The sequence below is a fragment of the Lathamus discolor genome, chromosome 3, assembly GCF_037157495.1.
Source record: "Lathamus discolor isolate bLatDis1 chromosome 3, bLatDis1.hap1, whole genome shotgun sequence".
In the NCBI taxonomy this organism is placed as follows: Eukaryota; Metazoa; Chordata; class Aves; order Psittaciformes; family Psittacidae; genus Lathamus; species Lathamus discolor.
The window spans coordinates 133,677,258-133,692,394 of record NC_088886.1 but is presented as its reverse complement, the minus strand read 5'-3'; the positions used below and the strand labels follow the sequence as shown (position 1 = coordinate 133,692,394).

The 15,137-nt window shown below is 42.8% G+C and overlaps 2 long non-coding RNA genes across 7 annotated transcripts in view; one reads left to right on the top strand and one right to left on the bottom strand.

The window, feature by feature from the left end:
- LOC136010541 (uncharacterized) overlaps positions 1–9,984 on the bottom strand; it is a 31,241-nt gene extending 21,257 nt beyond the window's left edge. For both annotated transcript variants that reach the window (XR_010610920.1, XR_010610922.1), the window contains exons 1-2: positions 9,919–9,984; positions 8,979–9,081 (exon numbers count right to left, since the gene is read on the bottom strand). This is a non-coding gene — a long non-coding RNA (uncharacterized LOC136010541). The remainder of the gene's footprint in view (positions 1–8,978; positions 9,082–9,918) is intronic.
- The window catches only part of LOC136010539 (uncharacterized), a 36,625-nt gene that overhangs the window by 18,558 nt on the left and 2,930 nt on the right, over positions 1–15,137 (top strand). For 3 of the 5 annotated variants that reach the window (XR_010610916.1, XR_010610918.1, XR_010610914.1), the window contains exons 2-3: positions 1,760–1,829; positions 3,275–3,441. This is a non-coding gene — a long non-coding RNA (uncharacterized LOC136010539). Of the gene's footprint in view, positions 1–1,759; positions 1,830–3,229; positions 3,442–12,056; positions 12,167–15,137 lie in introns of all 5 variants that reach the window. The other 2 variants (XR_010610915.1, XR_010610917.1) reach the window with 2 other exon arrangements.

Below are 15,137 nucleotides of genomic sequence, written 5' to 3'. Positions count from 1 at the left end.
CAACAAACCACACGTCAAACTCTACCTATGACAGGAAAGAAGCTGGGTCTGACTAGGATCTACAATTTACTTACAAGGCTTCCTATTTCACTTGCAATTTTTTAATAACTAGTCATGTGGTTCCAACAGTGGCAACTTCCTTGCATGAGTTATGGCTGCCAGTTCAAATTCCCATATTTGAGTAAATGGACAGACTCAGCTATTTGAATTCATAGATCATGGAGCAGTCCATCCCCATTGGAGCAACAGAGAGAGGGATGGCAGTACACCCTACAAGGATAACAAAGTGTGAGCAAGTGTAGGCCACTCGTGTGGCAGAGCACCACTGAAGCATTGTCAAGGTGCTCTGCCAAGTCCTTATAGATTACTCAGTACAGAAACCCACCTGAAATTTGACTGGCATCTTCTACAAGTCAAAAAAAGAATCATAGAATCATAGAATTGTTAGGGTTGGAAAGGATCTTAAGATCATCTAGTTCCAACTCCCCTGCCATGGGCAGGGACACCTCACATTAAACCATGTCACCCAAGGCTTTGTCCAACCTGGCCTTCAACACTGCCAGGGATGGAGCATTCACAACTTCCCTGGGCAAACCATTCCAGTGCCTCACCACCCTTACAGTAAAGAACTTCCTTATATCCAATCTAAACTTCCCCTGTTTAAGTTTGAACCCATTACCCCTTGTCCTATTGCTACAGTGCCTAAAGAAGAGTCTCTCCCCAGCATCCTTATAGCCCCCCTTCAGATACTGGAAGGCTGCTATGAGGTCTCCACGCAGCCTTCTCTTTTCCAAGCTGAACAGCCCCAACTTTCTCAGCCTATTTTCATATGGGAGGTGCTCCAGTCCCTTGATCATCCTTGTGGCCTCCTCTGGACTTGTTCCAGCAGTTCCATGTCCTTTTTATGTTGAGGACACCAGAACTGCACACAATACTCCAGGTGAGGTCTCACAAGAGCAGAGTAGAGGGGCAGGATCACCTCCTTCGACCTGCTGGTCACGCTCCTTTTGATGCAGCCCAGGATACGGTTGGCTTTCTGGGCTGCGAGCGCACACTGAAGCTGGCTCATGTTCATTTTCTCAGAGTCCTTCTCTGCAGGGCTGCTTCTGAAAAGAAGTTTCACCTCTCTGTCTCAAGCAGACAAGACAAGAGCAAACACTAAGACATCAGCATTTCACATGAGACAGAAACTGCCATTTATGGCCACCTCTGCATTCTTCCCCTTTGGATAAAGAATTTCACTCCTCTGCACCAGAATCTGTCAGCGCACACGAAAAAATAGTGACGTATCCAAGCATAGTTACTCAGCACTGTGCACCCGAGCACCTACAGCTGAGCAAGATATTTGCTTGCTAAGCCAAATTTGGAGCCTTGTTCTGCTTACCCTAAAGAAATGCTCTGTCATCATTCCACTGCTTACATCCACAGAAAGCCTAGTGACTCAAAAGTGCCCACTCTTGGGCAAAAAAAATGAAAGGAAGACATTAGAAAATAGAGGTACAAGAAAAGAAACCTCCTTAAAACCAGGAAAGGTCTTTTTTAAACATTTATTTTGAAGTTGGCTTGTCATAGAGGAAAACTTCTTTCCTCTTCCTCCATGTGGCTTGAGTTCTCTAAGCATGCTCTGAGTCCAGACTGTGGCTGGGAGGGAGCTCACTCATCTTTTAACATCAGTTGTAATGCAGGTTTACTAGACAGACCTCCTGCATTCTGGCTGAGAAACAGTTCCCTCATTTCACTGCTTTCTTCCCTCCCTTAGGTTTCTCTCTGCTCTAGCCATGGCACTATGATGAGAGAATAGTGAGTCCAGACCCAAGCAATCATTCTGAGTATGTATTTCAACATTGTTGTGGTTAATTAACTTGTCAGATAGCAATCTAGGAGCAGTTGAATATATAGGTCCCTCAGGCATGCTGCATATTTTATCCTCACCGTATCACTAATTATAACCATAGTTGTGATTAGAATGCTGAGCTTCACATTTTTACACCTCGCTCTTTCCTTGCCAATCCTAAGTTTCATTTCAGCCTCCTCTCTCCGGCTCCAGCAGCAAAGAAAACAGACATTGGTGACGGGGAATGCCTGCCAATGCAGCAGAGGCGAGCCAGTGCTGATCCCGCTTCCAGTAACATGTTCTGGCTGAGCATGTCCAGACTAAAAAGTCATTACAGCCAAACTTACACATCCTCAGAAGCAGCTAGTATCACTCAGTACTAAAATGAACAGCACTGTCATCAGAAGATTCTTGAACAGACAACCTTTAGATTAATGGGAAAATTGGAAGCAGGTATAAAACTAGCTTTTCCTTATACTGGAGGGCATTTCTTATGCTTAGTTGCACTAATAATATCTAACTGCTCCTCCTTTCAGAGAAATGTTGGGGTCCTTGCAAAGGGGAATTCAGACCAACAGACCTGTGGGGTGCATGTGTGTGAGGAATGGAAAAGAGGATATAAGGCAACATCAAGAATGACTCAAGTACCTGATTGCAGGCTCTCTTTGCTTCGTTGCCTGCTAGCACTGGAAAGAACTCAGTTTGACAGATACTTACTTCTTCCACTTCACAATGCCCAGGTGCCCTGACCTGCACGACTTTGCACATCCAGAGCTGTCTCAGCTCAGACAGAGTAGAGAAGCTCAGCATCCAGCTCTGCTTCAAGTTGCTCTACACCCAGACAGATATCATGGTGGTGCTTGTCTGCCAGATGCAGACAGGTACCATGATGATGCCTATCTTGAACACAGGATGAGGTAGGGTCCTCTTAATTCATTACAAGTCTGATGCTTAACTGCTTCTGTCTGGGGGCATGAAAGCTGTGATTCTGAGCAGGATGTCTGTCACTAGGTGATAGCTTCATCCTCCATGAAGCAATACTCCTCATCCCACCACCTTGACACTGTTCAGGAAAGCCCTTGCCATACTCGGGGCACTCCAGTGCAAGCAGAGAATTCTGGTTACTGTCTCTGCTGCCAGAAATGCTTGCATATATTACTGTTTAATTGCCAAACACAACTCATCTTAGGGGCAGGAACCACAGCTCACAACTCCCCCTTCCTCACTAGTGCCCTAAGCATTAGCTTACAGTCCTGCAGCTTTTCTGTTTCTCTATATTCATGCTTTTAATTAATTTTGGCTTGGTGGCACACATTCAAGAGGAGAGGGGAAGGATGTTCTTCCAGGATAAGCAGTTGCCTTGAAAATAGGACATGTGGATTTGAATTCTCTCAGGTTGAGAAGGGAACCGAATGTAAATCTCCTGCTTTCTATGCAAAGGCTGTAACCACCCACTGCTATGGGAAAGGTGCACATCTGACACACCCAGCAAGCCATACCCAGCTCCTTGAAGGAATGCACCTTGGAAGCGTCCCCAGGGCAGAGCCAGGGCCATGTTCCAGCAGGAAGGCTTCTCCCTGAAGCTTGAAATAGGACATTTCACTCAGGTAATTATTTGGGCAACTTCTTGCTGAGCATATAGACTTGGCACGACGCTTTCCTCAGGCTTTTTGACTGCTAGACTCAAATGTTAGGGAAAAAAAATAAATCAGTGATTTTGTCTAACAATCACTGTGATAAAACTGTCGCTTTCTGGATTGAGCCAACATGTACAAGCACTACACTGACCTTACAGTTCGGGTGAAATGGTCTCATACCTGATTCAGTTACTTGCTTGGCTGAAAAGCACTTTTCCCCCTGTCATGGTTGAAGGCCAGCTGCCACACAGCCCGCTCTCTCACTCCCCGCCGCCTTCATCCCCCCCTCGCTCCTGGAGGGATGGGGAGGAGAATCGAAAGAATGTAACTTCCATGGGCCAAGATGAGAGCAGTCCAGTAACTAAGGTATAACACAAAACCACTGCTGCTGCCACCAATAATAATAATGGTAAGGGAAAAAACAAGGGGAGAGAATACAGCCGCTCACCACCTGCTGACTGATACCCAGCCTGACTGAGCAATGATCTTGCCCTTCCGGGTAACTGCCCCCAGTTTATACAGTGGGCATGACGTGCTGTGGTATGGAATACCTCTTTGGCTCGTTTGGGTCAGACGTCCTGTCTCTGTTTCCTCCCAGCTTCCCCTCCTCCCTGGCAGAGCATGAGGCTCACAAAGTCCTTGGTCAGACTAAAACATTTGAGCAGCAACTGAAAACATCCGTGTTTCTGCAGCACTGCACCAGCTACTAAGAAGGAGAAAAATGACTGCTACTGCTGAACCCAGGACACCCCCATAACTTCTTTTCATGCAATGTTGGCACCAGGTCTGGGTTACTCAGAGATCATCAAACTGCCAAAAAGTTGGCTGAGGGCATGACCTTTCTGCAAAAATGTCAACCGATATTCACAAAGTGGGCTTAGATCATGTGCTGAGTTTTGTAGGTTACTGTGAAGGTGTCAAATGATGACCACTTCAGGCATCCATAGCAAAGGCCTAGGAGCTGGAGAGGCTGTGAGCCTGCCAGGCCTTTAAACCTGACAGCCTTTTGTGCCAAACGTCAAAAGAATCTGAAATAAGTTACCATGTTACATCATGTTGATTCAACACAAATAGACGTATTTTCACTTCAGCCTTTCCTGTGCTTTGAGAAAAGTGCAATCAAAAAAAACCCCAAAACAAACTATGAAATGGACTATGCCCAAAAGCCTGTTATGTTTTGCTACTTTCAGTTGATTTACGCTAACAGGAGTTTTAGAAGTTCAACCTACCACCACTGTCCTGCAATAATTACTGATTGTGGTGAGATACACAGCCTTATTTTCCTTCTTGGCCCAGAGTGAATGATTCAGCGTTGCGTGTTTCATAGTCTGAGTCATAAATGTTGAAATCGGTTACACAGAGGAATTGGAGCAGTCTTTCACTTTGCTTGCTTAAAGATCTACTGAAATTCATTGAGACATTTACAGTTCCCATGAAACTTGGGCTTCTAACTTGAAGCTTTTTATTTTTTCCCACCCACTGTCAGGACAGCAGCTCCGAGGCTGCAATACATGTTCAGAAACTGCAAGAACACTGAAAACCCCTGGTATTTAATGAGGGGGGAGTATGTGATGAACATTGCTTAAGCTAGCTTTCTTCTAGCAGTAAACAGGTATTACCAGAACACAGCATATGCTAATTCTCAGTGCTGCGTAACCCCAGTGAGAGCCCCTGTTCCTCTGCCTACAAAGAATTTTAGTATTTAATAAAGCTTCTGTTTACTGAAATTACCTCCTTTAGCTCTCCCTCACCTCTGGGTAGCAGAATAATGCAGTTAGACCCCCCCCAACCCTTTCTGTTCCAGGATAAACAAACCTCTTAGTTCTTTTTTTATCATATGCTCAGCCTCCTCCTCAGTCCCCCCATTTTAATGGCTTCACCACTGAATTAACCTATTTGTCAATAACTGCACTTCATAAAAACAACGTGCTGGTCTTGCTATTGGAAGTAAGCCCAAATACATGAGAGTGCAGGATGAAAGACAATAAAGTGTGTTGGTTTTGTTTTTTTGTTGGTTGGTTGGTTTGGGTTGGGTTTTTTTTTTATTATTTTATTTATTTTTATTGAATTTATTTTTATTTTAAAGGTGGGATTTTGTTTCTTGCATATGGAACCAGTTGCGGTCAACTCAACAAGAGTAATTTGTTCCTCTGTTGAAGTCTATACAGAGCTGGAGTAAATCTACTACAGGAAATGCAGAGAAGCCAGGGTTGTTTGATGTTGTTCTTCATACAAGTGTAACTGACTTAATCCCTCTACACCAAATCCAATGCCAAAGCAGATTAGCAGATTAATGCTTGCCATTTTGGAACAGAGATCGGGAGTGATACTTTTCTCACTTCCCTTTAACAGCCCCAGGACAGGAGCTAGCTACTATGTAGCTAGCATCTAACAGGAAGGGCAGGGCTCAAGGCAACGTGGCTAGTGTTAAGAAGAGCACTAGCAATACCTACTTCAGATTCTGAATATGCTGCCAGTGGAAGATGTTAGGAATTTATAAACATGGTGGCCATTTAAATGGTTGTGTTACATTAGAGACAGTAGTGCAGATCTTCATCCATCTGCAAGTACTGGGCAAACATTTTATGCAATGCTTAATTATTTTCTCTTCTTTTGCAAGCTCATGGGCACTGAAATGGAGGCTTTGGGGCAGACCAAAGGAGCTGATGGATCAACCTAGGCAGCCTGCTCATTACACTTCCTACATGACCAGGACTGGGCAGGATTTTCTGCACAGCGTGTTCCTCTTCCCCAGCCTCACAAGGCAAATTAAAGTACATCCAATTAAGACATAGAGGAAGCTTCAGCTAGAAGGAAATAACCTAATTTGTGTTTCACTGGGACATGAGGGTGATACATCCATCTTTATTAAAGCAAACAGAAAAAGGATAACAATGCTCTACAGTCCAGGGCCACAACACAACCCTTACTGTAAATAGAGGGTTTAAACATTATTCTTAGAAGGATCATCTTTTAAAGAGTTGCCAGAACCCTCACTGGCCAGTACTAATGTCCTGACATGTGGGCAGTTGTATTTGTTTAAAAGATTTGGGTTTGTGACAACCTTTGTCCCCAGTGAAAGGTCATCCCCAACACACCCCATTATAGTCTGTTGTGTTGCAGCTGGCTTTGTGTGTATGTCACACCTTGCAATCCTCCATTTGCTGGTCATTTTTGCAGCACTATAGTTCAGTACTGCTCTGATCAACTGGTTTCCTGTCATAACCTTGGGAATCATATAATTGTTTAGGTTGGAAGACATTTAAGATCATCAAGTCCAACCACAAACCTAACACTGCCAAGTCCACCACTAACCATGTCTCTACATGCCACATCTACATGTCTTTTAACCACCTCCAGGGAAGGTGACTCCACCACTTCCCCGGGCAGCCCGTTCCAGTTCTTGACGACCCTTTTGGTGAAGAAATTTTTCCCAATATCCAATCTAAACTTTCCCTGGTGCAACTTGAGGCTGTTTCCTCTCCCCTGGACTGTATTCCACTGTCTCCCAATTGCAGAAGAGTTTCATGAAGAGGAGCACGGATGTGAGGGACATGAGTGCCCACCAAGAGGGAAGAGACGTGCACATGCCGATGCCTGGGCACAGCCACATCACCTAGTCCTTCACAGTTCTGTGTAGTTGCTAAGCAAAGCAGGAGGGCTTGCTTCACTTACTGCATGCATTTTCAAAAGAGGACTACTACCGATGTTAGAGATGTCTACACCACACAGCAGGGTGGGAAGGGATTTGCAGTGAAGTGAGTAACACTGTTGTAAACCTTTTATAGCTTCCTGCCTAGGGCCTCAAAGCATTTCCCAGTGCAGTCGCAGGAGCTCCCCAGAACATGGCATTCCTGAGCACAGGAGCTCCCACAGCATACCCAGAGTGGCTGCTCACCCCTATGACATCTTACTGTGAACTCCTTTCTGGTGCTGAGATGTTTTGGTTTCAGCTCTGGCCGGGAACATTTCAGTTGCATCAGCACAGAGCTATTCTGTTCCATGGGCAGGCTCCCAGACTAATGCATGAGAATTAAAAGCTTACTTAGTAAATATCAGATTTCATATTGTTTCATCTACCATTTCCCATCCCAGTTCCAGGGCCAAGGAAAAAAGCAAGGATGTAACTTTGCATCCAGTTGCTACTGGTCTCCTCTCCCACCCTTCCCCTCTCCCAGAGTTTCCAAACAGCAATCATTATCACTTCCCCAGCAGTCACTCTAACCTCACATCATCATAAAGCCAAGTGAGGCCATGGCATCTCTTCAGGAACACAAGAGAAAATGAGACCCAAGACATCCACAAACTAGCAGTCGAAGGTAGAAACTATTTCAGTCTGCTCCTGGGTTTAAAGAGCCAGCTGCCAGGACAAAAGACTATTGAAAATGTCCTCCACAAAGACCCACAGCAAATGAGAAAGGTCAGCAGTGGCAAAGCTGCTAAAGAGACGGTGACCGTAGCTAATTAAATGGGCTGCTGCCTAGCGGTCTGAAACCCAAGCATTTGTCTGAGAGATAGTTTAATTTTAATTCTCTGAGACTTTGCCAGCCTTGCATACTTTGCTGATGTAGTTCCTACAAGACAAAGATGTTTCTTTTCCTTTCTCTCATTATTCATACCTTAAATGCAACACTGTTCTCCTTTAGGTCTTTTTTGTAGGAAAAGTAGCTGGAGGTAGGTAAAGGTAGCTGCAAAACCTCACCTACCGGACATCAGTGGACACTTCCAAATATAATTTGCAGGTGCACAAACATTTCAGTGCAACTTTTTTCATTAGGAAAAGTTTTAGCGTTTGAAATGGCCACTTCCAACGTTTTCCTGATTGATTTTTCAGTTCAAAATTAAGATCCCTGTTAGGGCTATTTTACCCTGCTGTCTCCAAGTCAGCATGTCTCCCCCTTTCTAGCACGTCTCTGTTCCTTCCCTGCTGGAGATAAGCTGGGGGATTTGCATGCTATTTTCTAAGTGACTCATTTTCCAAATATGGCCATTTAACAAATATTATTTCTGCAGGCAGCCATCCCCTTCAGATCCTTTATAAAGGAAATTACTCAATCAATAAAGTTAATTTGCACTCCCCCCTGAAGCAGCCACCTACCCCAGCAGATGTTCAGAAACAGGCTAGAACAAAGCCGGAAACCTCCTCAGATCCAAGCATCTCTTGCCAATGTCCTCCTGCTGCTAAGGTTGAAATTAATACTTTCTCTATAATAGGAAGCAGTGCAGAGAGCAAGACCATGTTCTGCTGCTTTAATTAGTGAACAAAGATTAACAGCAGTAATGAGCTCTGGTCCATTCTCACTATGCTTTGAGTCAACCCACTTCTACTATAGATAGTGTTTTCACGTTGAAACAAATTCAAAGGTGACATTAACCCTAACTAGGTGTCCATGCACAACACAAATTACCACAGTTCTGAAATCAGTCCAGTGGGACAGAGGAGCTGGTCTCTTTGCCCTGTTTCATCCCAGGAGGAGGTCCATACTGGAAAGAGAGGAAAGCCTTACCTGGAGATCCTGAGGAAATCTTGGAGCCGTGTTACTTCAGTGGATGTCGCTGGGGAGACCCTCAAAACTTCTTGAGTAGGGTCTGTTTTTGCAAACCTGCAACCTGTGGCAAGTAACACACAGTAGTATTAACCACAGGAGGAAAATACACAACAGTCTTTCTACATCTCTTTTGTTTGCAATAAGAAAACCAAGGCTCAGTATCACATACACTAAAAACAATCTTGGGATCTAACTAGTCTGCTTTACATGAATATGGTGTTCAGGAGCAAGTCCAGACTTACACTAAGAAAGCTTAGAATTAGGTTGTTCTCCAGAAGGTTCTTACCTGGTCCAGATTCTTGCCACATGCAATCTCCCTGATCCCAACACGCTGGCTAAGTTAGCACAGATATTATCTCCAGTTTGAACATCCTTGGGGACGTTCATCACACTGGGGTAGAAGGGGCACTAACACCCTTAAGCAGGATTTAGTGAGTGCACTAGCTGGCCTTAGATAAAGTTTGGAACAAGACAGGAAAATGAAATTAAATTTAAAATTTAATTAAAAAAAAAAATAGAGTTGTTCTCAGGCATAATATCAAGAGGTTAAGAACCGAAGCAGGCCTCCAGAGAGGCAGGGGGCAGGAGGGGGGGGGGGGGGGATAAAAAGGAAGAAAAATCACTCAGTTATGGAAAAGGAGGTTTTGTGATTTCTTGAGTGAAATCAATATCATGAAGTGACTCAGAAGTGCAGTACCAATGTAGAGCATCCATCCTTGCAGTATGTAGAGCATAATGTAAGAGGGGTGTAAAAGACCTGGGACCATTGATTGTAAGCCTCTGATATGAAGCTAAAACCAAAGTAAAAACACTGTGAATGCTTTGGTGTTATGCTAATAAGGAAGGAGCAATGAGTACTAGGACAGCTTTGCATTCAGCCCTTAGCATCTGCATGTACCTGTGAGTGCCGGCTTTTCCATCCTCCTGACAAAACGAGCACCAGGAGAACCAGTTTCAAAGAAACAAACCACTGCAATTTCAAGCAGAGCTGTTGCTATTAAAAGGGCAGAGACATTTTAATAACAATCACAGTAAAATCTTCTGTAAGATCTGCTAAATCAGTATCTCATTTGATGCAACCTGAAAGGACGGAAACTGATAACACAATGCAGCTGGCTTCTCAGGTGGGACTTCTGGTGCTGAGGGCAAATAGAATAGTCACAGTTGCTGATAAATCAATGGCAAAAGCTCATGACTTCACAAGATCATTGACTGCTTGAACTGAATTGGTAACAAGAAATCATGAGCAAAATCCTTCCATGATTTAAATAAATATCTGTGATGTGTCATATGTAATGAGTATAAAATGTGGAAGTCCAGCACATTCCTACCAACAGCTGAAATGAGTAACTCTTTGCTTACTGCAGAGTGTCAGGTCAATTTACCTTAGTTTTTCTACACAGCATGAATGCTATCAGAAGAGTCCTGCTCCAGCTGCATCACCTGTTGAAAATAATAGAACCTGGAGATTAAGGATGCCTTTAGAAATCTTTAGCACATAAGGGAGCTGGAGCTGCAGTGGTGCTTGGTGTGTCATGATGGCTGGGTCAGTAGTCACTCTGTTTGACTAATACCAAGCTCCTAAAGGTCAGGGCTGATCAGACTGCACACAGATGGAGCTTCCAAACCTTAAGATAACTCTTTACACCTCCTCCCAGCTATAACAGCTGATCTACAGCAGCTGTCTCCTGCGTTTAAGCTCAGTTGTTGCCTAACCACTACAAAGGTATTATTTACAGTTAAAAATCCTGACTTGGACATATCTGAGACAAGGGAGTGGCTGCCATGGACAGATCATTAACAGCAGTAAATTCTATGCTAACAGCTTCAGGCTCAACTATTGTCTTTGTACAGGAAGAAGGACAGATATTAATGCACATGGAGAAATCTATAAAACCACTAACAAGCTCCTTTTTATTTTAATTCTGCTTTTCTTGGCTTCCACTGTCATGTAAAATTCAATGAGTTGCTTTTTAAATCCTCTGTAGTTTTTTCTATTTAATCAGACATTTTCCAGTCACAGAACCCCCTTTCTTTTGCTGCTGTCACATTTGCAGTTTCTCCATGCTGCTGAGGACTTGGTGCTAAGGGAGGAGCTTTGCCTTCTGGCCTTCCAGTATTGAGTTTCACCATTAAATTTAGGGCTTTGGGGAAATTGGCAAAAAGTAATTTTTCTGTGAATGCAAAGCACAAACTCTCCATATGCATTCCACCCTTGAGAAAAGCACTGGGTGTGGGTGAAAGCTAAACAAGTATGGACAGCCATGGAGGAACTTTTCCTCCCATTCCTTGGGATTTATTCTTTTGCCCTATGTCTCAGTCTGGAACCCTGGCCTTGCATACCTCCACACTGTTCTGCTGATAGCAGTGAGCTGTATTGCTGCTCCCCATTCTTACTCAGAACCGCTTCAGCATGTGGGCATTGCTGATTATTTGTGGAAGTCAGGGAAAATCTTTCCACCTCCCTTTGTGAATTTGGTAGGAGCATGACTGGAGCATCTAAAATGTTGCTTGGAAGGAATCTATGTCACTTCGACCACTCTTAATGCAACCTTCATGGGTCATCACTCACCAAAGCTAGATATTTTCTCTTCTAAATATTACTGATGCATGAAGAGATACAGATTCAGTTCACCTTCAGTTCCTCAAATTAGAAATGTGTATGTGCGTTGTGGTCGGTTGCATTAGAGGTGTTTGTACCTGTAGGCTTTTAGAGATGTGTATAATTGATCCCGTACTGAAGTGGAAAAATCATAGAATCATAGAATCAGAGAATGGTTAGGGTTGGAAAGGACCTTAAGATCATCTAGTTCCAACCCCCCTGCCATGGACAGGGACACCTCACACTAAACCATCCCACACAAGGCTTCATCCAACCTGGCCTTGAACACTGCCAGGGATGGAGCACTCACAACCTCCCTGGGCAACCGATTCCAGTGCCTCACCACCCTAACAGGAAAGAATTTCCTCCTTATATCCAATCTAAACTTCCCCTGTTTAAGTTTTAACCCGTTACCCCTTGTCCTGTCACTACAGTCCCTGACGAAGAGTCCCACCCCAGCATCCCTATAGGCCCCCTTCAGGTACTGGTTTGACTTACAGAGTAAATGGAAACAATCATCAGCCTCTGTGGGAACCACGTTTAGGTAAGTTCTCTCTGCAGCAGACTACAACTACACTTTTGCTCTCGGGACATGGTATCTTTCCTTAGAAGCTATTAATAGCATGAAGTACCATCTACTGCTTACTTTCTCACAAAAATGTTTTATCTTCACAACTGTGCACTCCTTAACACGTTATTTTCTACCACTACCATTCCCAAATAAATATTCTTATTTCAGGGGTTGCTTGTTGGCAAATAAAGGCAGACCAGGTAATGTAGCTGCTTCACAGCTGGTGGCTTTCCTTCCCATCACCTAATGCGCCCAAAGTATTTAGCAACAAGAAAGCTGTGAATCTACAAGGTCAATTTCTTTAGTAATGCCTAACGTTGGACTGCAAACAGTAGCTGGAACTAAATCTAAGCTTCCTAATAATAAAATGTGAGTATGCTTAGGAAACATGGTCATATCTGTCATTCATTTTAACTTCAGGCATGGCTTAGCAGCAATTAGTAAGATAGGTGATATTAAAAATGTATTTATTGGTGAGAGATAATATACACTGAAATACAGTTTTTGATATACAACTCATGGGCTAACATTCCTTCACATGGTGCTGTGATGCTACATGTTTGGACATTCTTGGCCTGACCTCCTGTTGTGCAATCGAGAGAGCTGAGAACTATGAGATCTCAAGACTGAATTTCTCACAGGCTGTTCAACTTTGATTTCAGCCAGTCTCCTCCTGTGACTAGCAGATGACATCAGAATAAAGAAAATTAGTATATACAGCCTTCTCCCTTAGAAAGATGGGGTAGTCTACCACCACATCCACCCCCTGCTCAAAATTCAGCAGTGATTACGAGGAACTTAAAATAATTTAGCTTCTCTTCAGCTTCTTTGAGCAGTGATTACTGTAGTTTCCCCATGTTGGGAAATGAGCCTGTATTAAGACTCACAGTGGTGGAGCATTTTACTGTGTGCTTCCTGATGAAACAATTTTTTACTCCTAAGAATTTGTCTGCCATAGAATAGATCTTGGCCAGGAGCTGTAGGCAGAGCGATTGCAGATGGTAAGCAGCTCACCCTGCAGTCACTGAAAGGGTTTTTCTGGGTACTTTTCTCCAGTCAGGGGACAGACCTGAATTGATTTAGAATTCTGATTTCACATTACTGTTACCTTGAAAACTTACCTTGCAGTTGCAGCTGAATTATTTTCTTGAGCTAAGCTGCTCTATTCTACTTTCACCTATGGCCACGTTGCCATGGCAAAGTCACTCCTGCATGTGTATGTTTTAAATACATAACCAGCAAAGCACTGTGGATTCCTTTGACATGGTAAGCATCTATTTTCCAGGTGATTTTCTTGTTTTAGACACAATCTGTAAAACACATAGGGAACATACTAATGGCAGGCCAATTCATATTTCCAGAAGTGCATCACTAAATGCATATATACACATGGTGCATGTTACACATGCGAGTGCTCTTTAAGTATGTGCCTTTTTATAGAAGCAGGCATCTATATAATGTCTTTGGTTTCTTGCTGTTATCATGCTGCAACATAATTCCTTGTGATTGTCATAGCAAGTATCAAAAAGTAAATCATAGCAGTCTTTGGCTGTAAACAAAGACAATGTAGATTTTATCCTTTATAGTGTAACTTCTCTAAATAAGCTATAACATTATTTATTTATTACTATCTTAACATAAATTTCCACTAGCCTGTCACAATGACCAAACATTTTTGATTTTAAATGTCTGTGAATAAGTAAAAAAATCCCAATCTCACATTAAATGGGTAATGCTCTGAAGAGGCACCTCTCACACATTCACATTTCTGAGCATTCATCCCCTCAAAGTATTAGCCAGAGAACTCTTCAAAACAGCAATTATTCAAATAATGAAAAACAAGTCACGTATTGCTTACCTCGAACAGATTAACAGTGCTTATTAATTTAGTTACAAGGTACTCTGGAAGTACCTTTTTGCTCTAAGAAGAAAGATTCTGGCAATCAGAACACAAAAAGAGGGACAGGTTGACTCCTACAAATTACACAGCTATTTACCTATGCAGATCCATGCCTTTTCTTTTCCCCTCTTGTTCCAGGGATTTTCATTACTACAGAACAACCTGACCTGAACATTTGCAGAGAGAGAAAGGGTCTAGAAGTCAGTGAAATTGCTGTTTAACATCATAATGCAATTAACACTGGAGATAAAGAAAGAATAGATTGAGAAGTAGTACAGGTGCTAGTCTGGATCCTGTTTGCTTCCAAGGGGTAACCATTGCAAGTTTTTCTTTCCTTATAAATGGATTCAAATACATTCCAAAACTCAGAGAAAATGAATGCTGTCCAGATAAGCAATTCTGGATGCTGTACCATAGAAAATCTATGCAACTATTTAATATATGCATTAGAAAACCTAAGACATAGTCTATACACAATATAGTCAATCTAGTAGGTTTTACAATACGTAGTGGGAAATCCATTATTTTCAGCTATGATAGCACTCCTCAGACGTGCACTAGAACAAGTTCCATTTTTTGCAATAATGAAATTCTTTTATGTCAAGGCTGGTGATGGTCAATTGTTCACACGAACCAGATTCAAGTTCCTGTGTTCAGTTTTGTAAGTCCTGTGGAATTAGGCCAGTAGACGCTTATATCAGAAGTAAATAATTTATCTCTTAACATGAGTCATGCATTATCTGTCTCAGAAGAGATCATTAGATTTGCTGTTCAAAGCCATTTTTCTGCTGGGAGTTACAAGTAATGAGGTGGTTTACAAATTCAGCATCATAAACCAGTGAAGCACAGGAGCAGCAGTGAACTTCCTGAGACCACCTTTTAGGATCTTCAGAAACCTTGAGGTTGGATGCAACACAAGGGCAAGAGGAGCACACAGTTCCTTTTATGTCTGCAGCACTTTTAGTAGTTTACAGGGAGGAGCATGGGAATAAAGCACATTATAGAAAGTAGTGAAGATAAAATTATACCACTTTGAGAAATATA